The sequence below is a fragment of the Dendrobates tinctorius genome, unplaced genomic scaffold, assembly GCF_039654945.1.
Source record: "Dendrobates tinctorius isolate UK_male_01 unplaced genomic scaffold, ASM3965494v1 ptg000005l, whole genome shotgun sequence".
NCBI lineage: Eukaryota > Metazoa > Chordata > Amphibia > Anura > Dendrobatidae > Dendrobates > Dendrobates tinctorius.
Genome location: NW_027361673.1, coordinates 340770 through 356416, shown reverse-complemented (window position 1 = coordinate 356416; position 15647 = coordinate 340770). Strand labels below are relative to the sequence as shown.

Genomic DNA, 15647 nt, shown 5'->3' with positions numbered 1-15647 from the left:
AAAGCTCCCAAAACCCAATTGGCTCTGCTACATAGAGGCGATGATCAGTTTGCCTCTATTAGAATTACTCAAATTAAAGATGTGTCTGACAGGATATCAGGACTCTTCAGACCTACAGATGACTACCCATTCCTGCTACTACATGTGGGGACAAATGACACCGCAAGAAACGACCTGGAAATCATCTGCAGAGACTTTGAAGACTTAGGCAAGAAAGTGAAAGAACTGGGAGCGCAGGTGGTCTTCTCTTCCATCCTCCCAGTGGATGGCCATGGAACAAGGAGGTGGAATAAGATTCTGCAGGTGAACAACTGGCTACGTCGATGGTGCCGTCAGCAACGATTTGGATTTCTGGATCACGGAGTGAACTACTTATACGATGGACTACTTGCTAGAGATGGGGTGCACCTTACGAAGACTGGAAAGCATGTATTTGGAAGTCGCCTTGCTACACTTGTAAGGAGAGCTTTAAACTAGAACCACATGGGAAGGGAAGCAAAAGACCAGAAAAAGCCATACACCTGACAAATGCTATTGAGAACTCTGCTATTAGAAGTGGAAAGGAAGAACAAAGACGAAAGAATCTAATTAATAAAAATATTGGAGAAAGAGAAACCAATCACAAACTAAAATGTTTCTATACTAATGCACAAAGCATGGGCAACAAACAAGGAGAATTGGAACTACTAACACAGGAACAGAAATATGATGTAATTGGAATCACTGAAACTTGGTGGGACAATACACATGATTGGAATACAAGACTAGAAGGATACAACGTATTTGCAAGAAACAGACTTGATAAACGAGGAGGGGGTGTCGCATTGTATGTTCGAAACGCGTATATCTGCACAGAGATTGAAGCTTCAGAGACTGGGAGTTCTGTGGAAACTGTTTGGGTAAGAATACAAGGACAGAACAATGGAAAGGACACCATTGTAGGCATTTACTACAGGCCGCCTGTGCAAGCCGAAGATATAGATGAACTCTTTATGCATCAGATGGCCAAGTTCTCCAAAAAATATGACATAGTTGTCATGGGAGATTTCAACTATCCAGACATTTGTTGGGAATCTCTCTCAGGCAAAACTAACAGGTCAAGGAAATTCTTATCCTCTCTTGCTGACAACTTTATCTTCCAAAAGGTAAGGGAGAAAACAAGGGGAACTGCTACCTTGGATCTAATCCTTATAAACAGGGAGGAAATGGTTGAGGAGGTAAAAGTGGCTGGGACCCTAGGAGGTAGCGACCATGCTATTTTAGAATTTTGGATTACTAGAGGTGGAAGACCTGTGAAGACTCAGACGTCAAGGTTAGATTTCAGAAAGGCAGATTTTAAGGGATTCAGAAAGAGAATTGGAGGGATCCAATGGCTGGATATCCTTAAAGACAAAAATGTCCAGGAAGGATGGGAAATCTTGAAAAATGAAATTCTCAAAGCACAGTTGTTAACAATTCCGAAAAGAGGGAATAGGAAGCATTTAAGGAAACCAGGATGGATGAACACAGAACTTAAGCACATGCTAAAAAGGAAGAAAAAAATGTTTATAAAATGGAAAGAGGGAGGCATATCTAAAGAAGAATATAATGCTGTCTGCAGAACCTGCAGGGCACAAATCAGATTAGCTAAAGCTGAAAATGAACTGAGGCTTGCAAGAGATGTCAAAAGCAATAATAAAGGATTTTGGGGATATGTCAAAAGTAAAAGAAAAGTCAAAGATGCTATAGGATTTTTACAGGATGAAAATGATGAAATGGTAAGACAGGATGTTGAGAAGGCTGAACTTTTAAATTCCTATTTTGCATCTGTTTTCTCTCAGAAAGGAAATGCAACATCAACTGTTATTCACTGTCCTATTAAGGGAATAGAAGAATCCAGGATATCTATAAACAGAAAGATAGTAAGGAAACACTTAGCTAACCTAAATGAATTCAAGTCTCCAGGTCCAGATGAATTACACCCCAGAGTACTGAAGGAGATAGCAGAAGAAATTTTTGAACCCCTCTCCATAATCTTTGAAAATTCTTGGAGAACAGGAGAAGTGCCAGAAGACTGGAGAAGAGCAAATGTTGTTCCTATCTTCAAAAAGGGGAAGAAGGTGGACCCAGGCAACTATAGGCCGGTGAGTCTGACTTCTATACCAGGAAAGATCTTTGAACAAATTATTAAACAACATGTATGTCAATACCTGGATAAGAATGAAGTGATTAAACAGAGTCAGCATGGGTTTCTAACTAATAAGTCATGTCAGACTAACTTAATTTCCTTCTATGACGGTATCACTGATTGGGTGGATCAAGGAAATGCTGTAGATATAGTATATCTTGACTTCAGCAAAGCATTTGACAAAGTCTCTCATACAATCCTTATTGAAAAAATGACTAAGTATGGAATGGACAAGGCAACTGTTAGGTGGATTCATAACTGGCTTAGTGATCGGACCCAAAGAGTGGTCGTAAATGGCTGCACATCCAGTTGGAAGAATGTCTCAAGTGGGGTACCACAGGGCTCTGTCCTGGGCCCTGTATTGTTCAACATCTTTATCAACGATTTAGATGAAGGAATTGAGGGTAAACTGATTAAATTTGCTGATGACACAAAGCTAGGAGGGATAGCTAATACTAGAGAAGAGAGAGAGAGGATTCAAAAAGATTTAAATAAACTGGAGAAGTGGGCAGCAACTAACAGAATGGTTTTTAACAGGGAGAAATGCAAAGTACTACATCTGGGCAATAAAAATGAAAAAAGCATATATAGAATGGGAGGAATAGGGCTAAGTGACAGCACATGTGAAAAAGACTTGGGTATACTAATAGATCACAGACTGAATATGAGTCAACAGTGTGATGCAGCAGCAAAAAAGGCAAATGCAATTCTAGGATGTATTAACAGAAGCATACAGTCTAGATCACGTGAAGTCATTATTTCCCTCTACTCCTCTTTGGTCAGACCTCATCTGGAATATTGTGTCCAGTTTTGGGCACCACATTTTAAAAAAGACATCAACAAACTGGAGCAAGTTCAGAAAAGAGCGACCAGAATGGTGACCGGTCTGCAAACCCTGTCTTATGAGGAAAGGTTGCAGGATTTGGGAATGTTTAGTTTGCAAAAGAGAAGACTGAGAGGAGACTTAATAGCTGTCTACAAATATCTAAAGGGCTGTCACATTGTAGAAGGATCAACTTTATTCTCATTTGCACAAGGAAAGACTAGAAGCAATGGGATGAAACTGAATGGGAAGAGACACAGATTAGATATTAGAAAAACTTTTTGACAGTTAGAGTGATCAATGAGTGGAACAGGCTGCCACGAGAAGTGGTGAGTTCTCCTTCAATGGAAGTCTTCAAACAGAGGCTGGACAGACATCTGACTGGGATGATTTAGCGAATCCTGCTTTGAGCAGGGGGTTGGACCAGATGGCCCAGGAGGTCCCTTCCAATTCGACGATTCTATGATTCTATGATTCTCACTTGCTATGAGCGCCGACCACTGGGTGGCGCTCACAGCAAACCAGCAGTGACAACCATAGAGGTCTCCAGGAGACCTCCGGTTGTCATGCCAACCCACTCGTGACCCGTGATCACGTGATGTGGGTCACCAGTGGGCGGATTTCCAGCGCGATTGCCGGAAGCGCTTAAATGCCGCTGTCAGCGTTTGACAGCGGCATTTAACGAGATAATAGCCGTGGGGGCATCGCGATTCCACCCGGGGCTATTCCGGGCACATGTCAGCTGTTCAAAACAGCTGCCAAGTCCCGAGAAAGATGTGGGCCCACCGCCGGAGCCCACATCAAAGGGAGGGAGTCTGATATAAACGTAAATGTACGCCCAATATCGGAAATGGGTTAATAATTTGGGAAAAGGAACAATATCCCAAAAGGTTCTCAGGCTATTAATAACAGCTCACAGCTGTTTGCTTAACCTTTACTGGTGAGTTTACAGGGGACCCCCCAAAAAATGACTCCTATAAATTAAAACCAGCAAGACTAAACAGACAGCTGTGGGTTAATATTAATAGCCTGGGAAGGAGCCAGAGATATTGCCTCCCCAGCTACCAACATTATCGCTCAGCCGCCCCAGAAATGGCGCATCCAGAAGATGCGCCAAATCTGGCGCTTAGCTTCGCTCTTCTCACTTGCTCTCTGGTAATGGCAACTGAGGTAATTTATATATTCTTCACCTGTCTGACGAGAAGATAATCCATTGATGCCAATGTCACCTGTAAAAAAACCAAAAATAATAAAACACCATTTTCCTCACCTGTCCGACGAGAAGATAATCTATTTGACCCACACCGTAATCCATCTCTGCTGCATCTGGATGTCTTGATGAACGGTGACATGATGCGACCGTTCACCCTGACATCCAGGAGACACTGAGCTGAGCTTGGGGTGCAGCTTCAGAGACGAGCGGTAATGTGATAGAGGTTACCACTGGTCACTGATGCTGCAGTTCCCAGGCTCAGTTCACTATGAGCCACCCGATGAACTGTGGTAACCGTCATTAAGTCACCACCGCTAGCACTAGCGGTGATCTCATTGAGGCCACTGCAGTTAATCGTGCCGCTCCCAGCAAACAGAGTGGGAACCGCAGCTTCATTGAGCTTCGGTAACCTCTATGACGTCACCGCAGGTCACTGAAGGTGTGCTCCAAGGGAGACACTACATCTTTTTCACCAGAAAAGGCTAAGCAAACAGCTGTGAGCTGTTATTAATAGCCTTGTAAACATTTGGGATATAGTCCTCTTTCCCAGATAATTAACATTAGGCTCCCAAACATGGGCTTTCCCTCTACTGGTTATGAAAATTACGTGGAAGCCCACGCCATTTTTTTTTAAAATTTAATTCTTAATTTTACAACAGATGTACACAGCGGGTGCTGAATACAAGTCCTATCATTATTGCCTGGACGCGCTAATCTCAGGGAGACTGGGCAACAATGAAGAGAGCTGTCTTCAACACACGGCTCCTGGGAACAGCTAATTATTGCTTTTCTCAGGTGCCAGTGTCACATGGACATACAGACGGCACACGGGTGCCACACGAATAGTAAATGGATACAAGGATGTCACATACGTACATGCAGATGACACACAGACCATGGATCTCACCAATACAGGAATCACCAGGATGTGTGAAGGAGTCCTTAGACTCGGCTCACATTTATCCTGCACTCTATGCTGAGAAAACATTCTCAGAACCAGTGGGATCCATTGAAGCGTTTCAGAATTATTACCTCATAAAGTGACACTGGTCAGAATTGAAAAAAATGGTCTGGTCATGAAGGTGAAAACAGGTTCTGGCATGAAAGGGTTAAAGCTCGAATGCGTAACTGGAGGAGGGGCTGAAATTAGGATCAGAAGATGTAATTACTGGTAGGCTAATTTTGGGCAGGCATTGTGGAGATGCATAATAGTAGAGCAGCAATGCAAATTACAGGATACAGTGAACCTTTGAACTACTTGTGAAAAGTCTAGGCTGCCTTGTCTATTGCTCCACTAAAGTCTCAAACATTAATGGATTCTGTACTTTTTACTGAATTATATTCAAGAAAACTGAGGGGTATTTAAAAGTGCAAAGAGAAAAGGGGTTTATTGATTATAGGAAAATGATTGGCAGTAGGACATGGGGAACGTTTTGGTAACGGTGCATTATACTATTAGCAAACAAATACATAAATTAACAAAAAATGGTTGAGGGAAAGTAAATTACCCATGACCACAATAATCTCTCTGTATTTCAGGCAGGCAAAGTGGGGAACAAAAGCTTCCCCAGATCTCAGCTTCGTGAATTCCTTTGTGTTTGGCATAGGGCAGAGTGGGATAACTGCAGGCAAATGTGATTTTTTAAGATAAACAGCATGTTCTGGCTAAACAAGGCTAGGTTCACATATTCAGTTAAGTCAGCAGTGTATCGTCCGCAACCGCATGCAAAAATACTTGCAAACGCATGCATGTGTTTGCGGACGATAGGCAAATGCTATTTCCCGGCAAATTTTGAATTTACACAAGCCACGCCCAATGGGTTTGTCTTATGTAAATTATTGCGTACGCTGGCATTACTATAGTGCGGATGGCTGCGGATATTTGACGCTGCAAAAAAATGCAACACGATGTGTTTGCCACGCCCTGCCACATACCGTGAAACGACGCAAACGCATACAAATGCATGTCCCTGCGTACCCCATATTAAAGATAGGTACGCAGGACGCATACGGATGTATGCGCATCAAACGCTGCGGACTCAACCGCAAATGTGAAACTGGCCTTAATGGATAATTTTAAGCTAAAGAGATCTGTTGGCAGGATTTTGCTACTTAATCTGACAGCATCATGAGGTAGAACCCCTGACTACAATAATGTATCACTTACTGGTTGCAGCAGTTGATATAAAAAGTTTTCTCTGCTGCGGATCTAGCAGAGCTCAGTTGTTGAGTTGTGTATAACCCCGGCAACACCACAGCTTTCTGTGTGCATTGTATAGTGGCAGAGAACCGCTAATCAGTGGTGAGGGCATGGTTGGGCTACCCTGCAAAGGCCAGTTGTCCTGTACTGATAATCTCCTGTTGATAAAAAACTTGATTGTATTGAAATGACAAAACACAGCCTAGTAAGTGACACATATCTGTAACCAGAGACTGTGCTCCTACACTCTAATGCTCTCAGATAACATAACTACAAAGAAGGTCCAGACTAGAATGAGCGAATGTGCTCAGATAATGTCTTATCCAAGAATGTTCAGGTGTTATCCAAGCATGTAGGAGTGCTTGTATATTATGTTCAAGTCCCCTGCAGCTGCATGATTTGCAACTGTCAGACAGCCTGCACACGTGGGGATTCCCTAACAAACAGGCAATCTCAGCATGTGTTGTGTCTGTCTAACAGCCGCAGGGACTCACACATAATATACAAGCACTCCCAGATGCTCGAATAAGAAGTTATTAGAGAACGTTTTCTCATCACTAGTCCCGGCATGTAACTTGAATGGACAGTCCATTTGTACTATGCAATATTTCATTTCTTTTTTCAAACAAATCACAGTTGATCATGAGGAGTACCAGCAGAAGGAAGCCCTGTTTTCACCAAACGAAGCGGACCCTTATAACAAAAATTGGATTTTTTTTTTAACTTACTGTAAAATCCATTTGTTGTCTTGATCATTGGGGGACATAGAGACCCCAATAAGTGTAGGTGCTGCCAGTAGGAAGTGGCACTCTGCTAATCAGTTTGTACATAATCAATAGAATCTCATGGCTTCCAGTATCACATCTATGCTGATGACACACAGAGCTACATCTCTGGACCAGATATCATCTCCCTACTAACCAGAATCCCACTATGTCTGTCTGCTATTTTATCCTTCTCCGCTAGACTTGAAAAACTTAATATGGACAAAACAGAATTCATCATCTTTCCCCCATCTCACTCGACCCCCAACAGACCTATCCATTAAAGTAAATGGCTGCTCGCTTTCCCCAGTCCCACAAGCTCGCAGCCTCGGGGTAATCCTTGACACTGATCTATCCTTCAAACCACATATCCAAATATCCAAGCCCTTTCCACTTCCTGCCGACTTCAACTCAAAAATATTTCACGGATCCGTACATTCCTCAACAAAGAATATGAAAAGCCTTAGTCTATGCCCTCATCTTCCCCTGCCTGGTCTACTACTACCTCCTGCTCTGTGGCCTCCCCCCCTAACACTCTTGCACCCCTCCAATCTATTCTAAACTATGCTGCCTGACTAATCCACCTGTCCCCCCGCTATTCCCCGGCCCCTCCCCTCTGTGAATCCGTGCACTGACTCCCCACTACCCAAAGAACTGTCTGCCATAGCATATCAGATTCTCGCCTACCATGGAAACCTTCAAAAAGAACCTGAAGACCTACCTCTTCCGACAAGCCTACAACCTGCAGTAACCACCGATCCATCAAACCGCTGCACGACCAGCTCTACCCTTGCCTACTGTATCCTCACCCATCCCTTGTAGATTGTGAGCCCTCGCGGGCAGGATCCTCTGTCCTCCTGTACCAGTCGAGACTTGTATTGTTTAAGATTACTGTACTTGTTTTTATTATGTATACCCCTCCTCACATGTAAAGCGCCATGGAATAAATGTAATAAAAACAAATAGTCAGAAAGGGAAAGCGCCATAAATACATTGCTCCAAAAAATTAAAGTATAACTTTAATCACACATCAAAATTCGATGGAAAAAAAGATTAAAGTTGAAAATATTTAATATAAATTGTTATTCAATTAAAACAAAATGATGTGTCAAAGTCAATGGTAACCAAAACTGTCAGCCACGTGAGAGCTGGATTTCCTCAAAGATGAAAGTAAAAACAAACAAACAAAAAAATAATATATATATATATATATATATAATCACAGATGCACCTAATTTGTGTGGCACACCCAACGTTAACTAAAAATTTAAATGGTAATCGTGGGCATGGGCCACTCCTAAGACCCAGAGTGGAGGGAGAGATTATCATAATCATAAAGACTCTAGAGTAAAGTGGCTGAGGATTTGTGTTCTGATGATGGCTCACTAAGCTTGCTGCTAGTGTTCTGATGAAAACCCTCTACTGCTGACCAACCTTACTGCTTGGTTCGGTTACGCTGACAGTAATAAAGGGTAAATCACATACCAAAATTACTCAGCCTATTGAAGAGACTATAGCAGTTTTCTCCAGAACCATGTTTGTTGCCCCATCACCTTTTGGAAGGAAGTAATGTGGTTGCCTGTGTTGGAATAGGCTATGCTGTTAGCAAAAAGGGGCAATTCAGGAACCACAATAACTGCACCTATGGGGTGTGCATAGCAATGTACAGAAACTGTAGGGGGAACCTTCCTTGAGGATTATACTCACTTAATCCGGCAATACATATCTTTATCCTCATTGCTTTGGTTCCCACGTTATACCGTGTTTCCCCGAAAGTAGGACCCCCCCGAAAGTAAGACAGGGTGGGGGTTACGGGGGGGTCCTTCAATGTAAGGCCTCCCCCGAATGTAAGGCAGGGTTGGGGGCCGCTGTGAAATGTAAGGCCCTTACCTTTGGGCCGCCGCTGTCCCCCATTGGGTCCCCAGGCTCCAGAGGTGTCCTCAGGTGCAGCTGGGCGGGTCCAGCGCTCATGGGGTTAACTCGCCGTGTTAACCCCGCAATCCGCCCAGCTCAACAGCTCATTGGCCGCCCCTGTTCCCCACGTCACCGCCGGCCCCCGGCTCGAGCACTGATTGGTCCAGCAGCTCGGGCTGTAATTGGCCGCCCCAGCCCCACGTCACCGCTGTTTCCCTGCTGATTGGCACAGCGTTCCCTGCAGCACAGGCCTTCCGCACCCACAGCCGCACCGCAGAGGAAAACGTCCAGCATTTAAAAACCAAGTAGGGAAACATGTACTGTATAGGGTAAGGGGCTGTGTGCAGTGGGATACGGCACTGTTATGGGGTGTGGGGCTGTGTGCAGTGGGATACGGCATTGTTATGGGGTGTGGGGCTGTGTGCAGTGGGATACGGCACTGTTATGGGGTGTGGGGCTGTGTGCAGTAGGATACGGCACTGTAATGGGGTATAACAGCATGTTAATAAATGTTAATTTATTGGTTAAAAAGAAATTGTCATTTTTTTTCGGCTAATGTAAGACCTCCCCCGAAAGTAAGACAGGGTGGGACTTTTTGGGGTAAAATTAATGTAAGACAGGGTCTTACTTTCGGGGAAACACGGTAGCAGCAATGTCACACCCTTCAACAACTGTAGGAAGAGTAAGCTGGAAATAACAGGGTAGCAGAGGGGAACAACAAGTGTGGTGGTTCGGCACTGAGCTCCTTCCCAATTTGGTGTAGATTCAGGACTGTCAAACTCAAATACACACAGCCCCAAAATTAAAAACTTGAACAAAGTCACAGGCCAACTTAATCTAGTCTATTTATGGCAATTTAGGATTGTCATTTTAACAAATTACCCCATAAAATATCTATATTAATGGAATAAAATAAAAGCTTATTTTTATTGACTTGCTAGAGAGGGGTAATTTCTAATGGGGTTTTGCGCCCTTTAGGTCTTTTTGGATTAGATAACATACCCTTCCCAGGTCAAGAGCAATAAAAATGATAGCAACCTAAATTGGCTAATTGGTATCGAACTGCTGCCAGAAATCCACAGCATTAAAAAAACACCATGGGAACTTAGCCCAATAGGTTCAAGTCCCTTAGTGGGACTAAAAAAAGTGGAAAAGAATGTGAAATTCACATAATAGGTTTCCACATATCTGTAACGGTACAACATTTTATTTCACCCACATGGTTTAAGTCATACAAAAATATTTGAAAATCCTTGCAGAATTGCTTGTCTTGCCTCCAAAAAATGGCATGAAAAATAAAGAATCTTATGTACACCCAGGAGCATGTTTTTTTTTCGACGAATTACATTTCTCAGTGGAATCATTTTGGGATTCATAGGACTTATTAACAAACTTTTATTAACTCTTTATAAACAAAACAGTACTTCTGCAACTGATTTTTTGTTTTTGCGTTAACAATTTTGCGCTATTCGCCATGCTGCATACATAAAGTGTTACCTTTATTCTGTGAGTCAGAACGAATAGGGCAATACCAAATGTACATAGTTTCATATATTTTTCTTCTACTTTTGTCTAAATATTACGCTCTTTGAAAAGTATTCATTTGTTTCAGGGTCTCCATATTCTGCGAGCCATAAGTCTCACAGGTTTCCATCAGCACAGTTGTAGAACATCTTGGTTTTTGTGGGACAAGCTGTAATTTTCATTGGTGGCATTTTGTTGTACATGTGACTTTGATTTCTTTTTTTTTTTTGAGAGGCAAAAAGAGCAAAACAAAACCAACAATTCTATTTTTTCTTAACCAAACAACATTCAGTATAATTGGCATAATATCTTTATTCTGCGGTTCGATGTGACCATGCCAATACCAAATATTACCGTATTTTCTGGCATACAAGATGACCCCCAACTTTTCCATATAAAATATAGAGTTTGGGATATACTTGCAGTATAAGTCGGGGGTCAACTTATACGCCCGGTGTCGTCTTATATGGCGGATGTGGAGCTCTGTGAAGGTGTGAGTCAAGCTGCAGGCATCTGTGACGCCCGGGGTATGGAGAAAAGAGAGTGCGGCGCTGGATCTAGAGAAACACGCCTCGCTGAGGAGCTGCTCCACCAGGCTGGGTGCAGAGTGTGGTGACGGCAGCCTGGTTGCTGTGCACCCGCAGGCTTCTCCTGCAGTAGACGCTCGGCTGGTCCAGGTATCAGTTCGCCACTTCGTTCACCTCCGGAAGCAGTGACCCGGGGAGACATCTCCAGGCCACATCTTCCTCTCTGGGTGATTCGGGCTCAGGGCGGGGTGCAGAACATCGGCGGATGTAATTTCTCCGTGGAGCTCTGCCCTTCAGTGATCGCTGAACTCTTCCAGGAAAGTGTCCATCGCCAAGGTGACTATCAGCCTCACTCCATCATGTTTGGGAACTGGAGGGCAAGGAAGCTTCGTTAGTAGGGTGCAGTCTGGAGTCTTCCGGCCAGCAACTGTGACAAACATTGATTCCTACCCTGACGTTCGTATCTAGTTAGCAATTGTACTGTCCATCCTCACCAGTAATGGCGCTGACGGCTCCATATGTGGCGACCCCAGAGCTCCGCACCTGCTGTATAAGACGACACCCGGCGTATAAGACAACCCCCGAACTTTTGAGAAGATTTTCAGGGGTTGAAAAGTCATCTTACACGCCTGAAAATACGGTGTATATATCCTACTATATAATCGTCTAATTCTGTCTGTCTGTAACGGAAATCCCGCATCGCTGATTGTCGCGGACAGCCGGCAGGGCGCAATCAGCGACAGGCGCAGTCCGACCGCGAATTGGTGCGGAATTTGAACGACGCACGCCACCGCTACCGTCGGGAGATCTGCGGTGCTAGCCGCTGATCTCCCAAAGGTTGCTGTGGGTCATCTCCTGCCGCACGGAGGTCAGCGGCGACGCAGCCGGGAGATGACTGGCGCTAGCCGGTACCCAGGGTCCGGAGGAGCGGAGACTCTCCTTCAGGCCCTGGGTACCATAAACCTGTAAACAATAGAATTAAAATAAAAAATAGTGATATACTTACCTTCCGACGTCCCCGGACTCTTTCCCTCCTCTCACCAGACCGCTGATGACGCTGCGCTCTCGCGAGAGTGACGTAATCTCCGGTCCTTCGCGCCAAGCATTACTGGGACCGGAAGATGCCAGGAGCGTGGAGAGGAGATCGGGGGGCGTCAAAGGTGAGAATAACCTTTTTTTAAAAATTTTTTTATTATTTTTTACATTTTATCTTTTACTACTGATGCTGTATAGGCAGCATCAATAGTAAAAAGTTGATCACAATTGTCAAACACTATGCTTGACAAGTATGACCAACCTGTCAATCACATTCCAAGCGATGCTTCAAATCTCTTGGAATGCGCTTGAATTCCGCACGCGAAAATCCCGGGGAAAACGCATGCGAATTCACATGAGTTTTTCCTGCGGCGGGAGTTGCGGAAATGCTGTGGAAATTTTTGTAGCATTTCTGCAAAGTGGGTACTTAGCCTTAGTGTGACACGCAGCAGCGACCAGGCCCCCACTGTGAGATCGCCGATCGTGGTGGATTGTCTTGGACCATCTTTTGAACGTCGGTCTCCCGCTGGCCATATTCTAGAATGCCCGATGCGTTAGAGTCGGGCCACCAATATATTTAATCTTTTGCAGCAAAAATGCAGAAAGTGGGCAACCCCTTTTAAAGAAAATATTAAATTGCTCAGTTCTAAGACATAATGCAAATTTTAAAATACATTAAAAAAAAAAAGTAGTTCAGAATGTGCATTTAGTCCATCTGCAAATAATGAATGCACATTTGTAGCTTCAGTTCTGAGCAGTATAAATATCACAGCAGGAAGACACTGCCCTCTGCTGATGAAATGCTTCATTGCAACAACTTCAAACATTTTTACATAGACAGTAGTTTGCATTAATGGAAAAATAATAGTTTTTACCTTATATCAGGACCATATTTTGATTGATTACATTTTGATTAGTGTCTAGAAAGTGCATAGGTAGGTCTGCATTATCAAACTAGAACATTTAATGGTGTGTTCTGGGTAATAAAAAAAATATACCTTAAAGTTTGCTGACTAGTTTTGTGTCCATTTTTTTAATAGGACTTTATTTCCCTTCATCATAGATAAAGGTAAAATGTAAAAAGATAGCGAGTTACTATGGAAATCCAAGTAAATCTAGACAGTCAATGCTGCATCATAATAAATGTGACCCAGTATTTAAAAGAACTAGGTAGCAGTTGGGCAGAAGGTCAGACACGGCATATGCACTCTGTACTGAAGCCATTAGTGGTGAGGGGAGAAATCAACCCCAGAAGCCATACAAGGGACAGGGAGGCATAATACAGGCGGCTAGTGGGTCATAGTTGAGGGATAGTTAATAGTTTCTGAAGATGGTTCTGACGGGGGAAAATGTTGCTTAAGCTGCAGACTACTTGGCTCCAACTGAAATTGGGAAGGTGAACACTATTGGTAGGGGGTCAATTCGATAGGAAAATTAGAGGTTGGATCAGGTTAGAAACTATATATAAGAAATGGGTTAAGGCATATGTAAGGGCCGGCTCAGATGAGGGAGCTCAGAATCGTACCTGAGAAGATTGGAAGCCACCCAACACTCCCTGTATAATGAGACATTGCTGCAGAATGTAGGCCTGGGGTTGCGGCACAGTAATCACTGTAGACAGAAGGGTTGGACTGGAACTGAAATCAGCCCTGGCAATTGAGATCACGCAGGCCCACCCGATGTGTGGTGAATGTGAAATATTTTTGAGTACTTGTGGGTTATGACTGATTTGGGTATATTTCACATTTTTCAAATAAAAATGGCTGCAAACTGCACTTTATCGTCAACAGACAAAACTGAATTGACATAATGTGGAGTATAAATTTCCCTCCAGGAAAATGTTAATTTCTTTCAACTGGAGGGACAGACATGTTTGTAGTAAAGAGCTCCATGATCCCAAAAACGCTGTTTGATAGTAATAGAAAAGTGAATGAGATGTCTGAAATCTCATGGAAAAGCCGCTTATGTTTTCCTTGCAGATTTGAAGCAGTTTTATGTCCGCAGCGCAGAGGTGTAGCTAGGGTTTTGGTTCGGGGGGGGGCGAAACTTCTGAGTGGGCCCCTAACCAGGTAACCTTGATTATAACTGGGTGACGCACCCTAATAGTGGAGGAGAACCTCAGCAGATGACCGCGCTGTTACTGAAAATAATCGCTATATAAAGACCAACATTGATATTACCGCCATATGGTCAGTGGTAGATACCCGTCCTACAGAACATACTGTATAAGAGATCACAGCACAGCTACAGATAATGACTTACCACTGACGTTCTTTCTGAAGGAATCATTAACTTTTCACGCCTTTTCCATCTGGCCCAGACTGACATGACAACTCCTCCAGCCAGGACTCGGCTACAGAGAATACAACAAAGACACGTTTCACTGCTCACATTTTCAGCACTGTCCAAAACGGGACTATTCCCAACCTGCACAAACTCCTCATCCTACTGATGCCCCAATGCTGATCTGCTGCTGCCATATGTGACCCTATCAGTGCACCTGCTGTGTGGCCCTGTGTGACCTCTAAATTTTAAAGCAACCCTCTAGAAAATACTAAGGCCGGGTGCAAGTGCTCTAGAAAACTGCCCACATTTTGTCCCCTAGAATGTAATAATGCCCTCTGTGTGCCCATTTGACAGTCACAGTAACCTACTGTAAGTTCCCCTATAACAATAAGTGCCCACTTTACATTTAATAATGTCCAGAGTCTCCCTCCTGTACAGCTCCTCTATACACAGTATGATACTATCTTATACACAGTATAATGCCCCCTCACTGTATATACAGTCATATGTAAAAGTTTGGGCACCCCTATTAATGTTAACCTTTTTTCTTTATAGCAATTTTGGTTTTTGCAACAGCTATTTCAGTTTCATATATCTAATAACTGATGGACTCAGTTATATTTCTGGATTCAAATGGGGTTTATTGTACTAACAGAAAATGTGCAATCTGCATTTTAACAAAATTTGACTAGTGCAAAAGTATGGGCACCCTTATTATTTTCTTGATTTGAACACTCCTAACTACTTTTTACTGACTTCCTGAAGCACTAAATTGGTTTTGTAACCTCATTGAGCTTTGAACTTCATAGCCAGGTGTATCAAATCATGAGAAAAGGTATTTAACCCCTTCATGACCCAGCCTATTTTGACCTTAATGACCTGGCCATTTTTTGCAATTCTGACCAGTGTCCCTTTATGAGGTAATAACTCTGGAATGCTTCAACGCATCTTAGCGATTCTGAGATTGTTTTTTTGTGACATATTGGGCTTCATGTTAGTGGTAAACTTAGGTCGATAATTTTTGCGTTTATTTGTGAAAAAACTGAAATTTGGCGAAAATTTTGAAAATTTCACAATTTTCAAATTTTTAATTTATATTCTGTTAAACCAGAGAGTGATGTGACACAAAATAGTTACTAAATAACATTTCCCACATGTCTACTTTACATCAGCACAATTTTGGAAACAATTTTT

General features: G+C 43.1%; 1 long non-coding RNA gene across 1 annotated transcript in view; it reads right to left on the bottom strand.

The window, feature by feature from the left end:
- The window catches only part of LOC141083439 (uncharacterized), a 65547-nt gene extending 50838 nt beyond the window's left edge, over positions 1 to 14709 (bottom strand). The window contains exon 1 of the long non-coding RNA XR_012230720.1: positions 14430 to 14709. This is a non-coding gene — a long non-coding RNA (uncharacterized lncRNA). The remainder of the gene's footprint in view (positions 1 to 14429) is intronic.
- Positions 14710 to 15647: the final 938 nt, after the last annotated feature.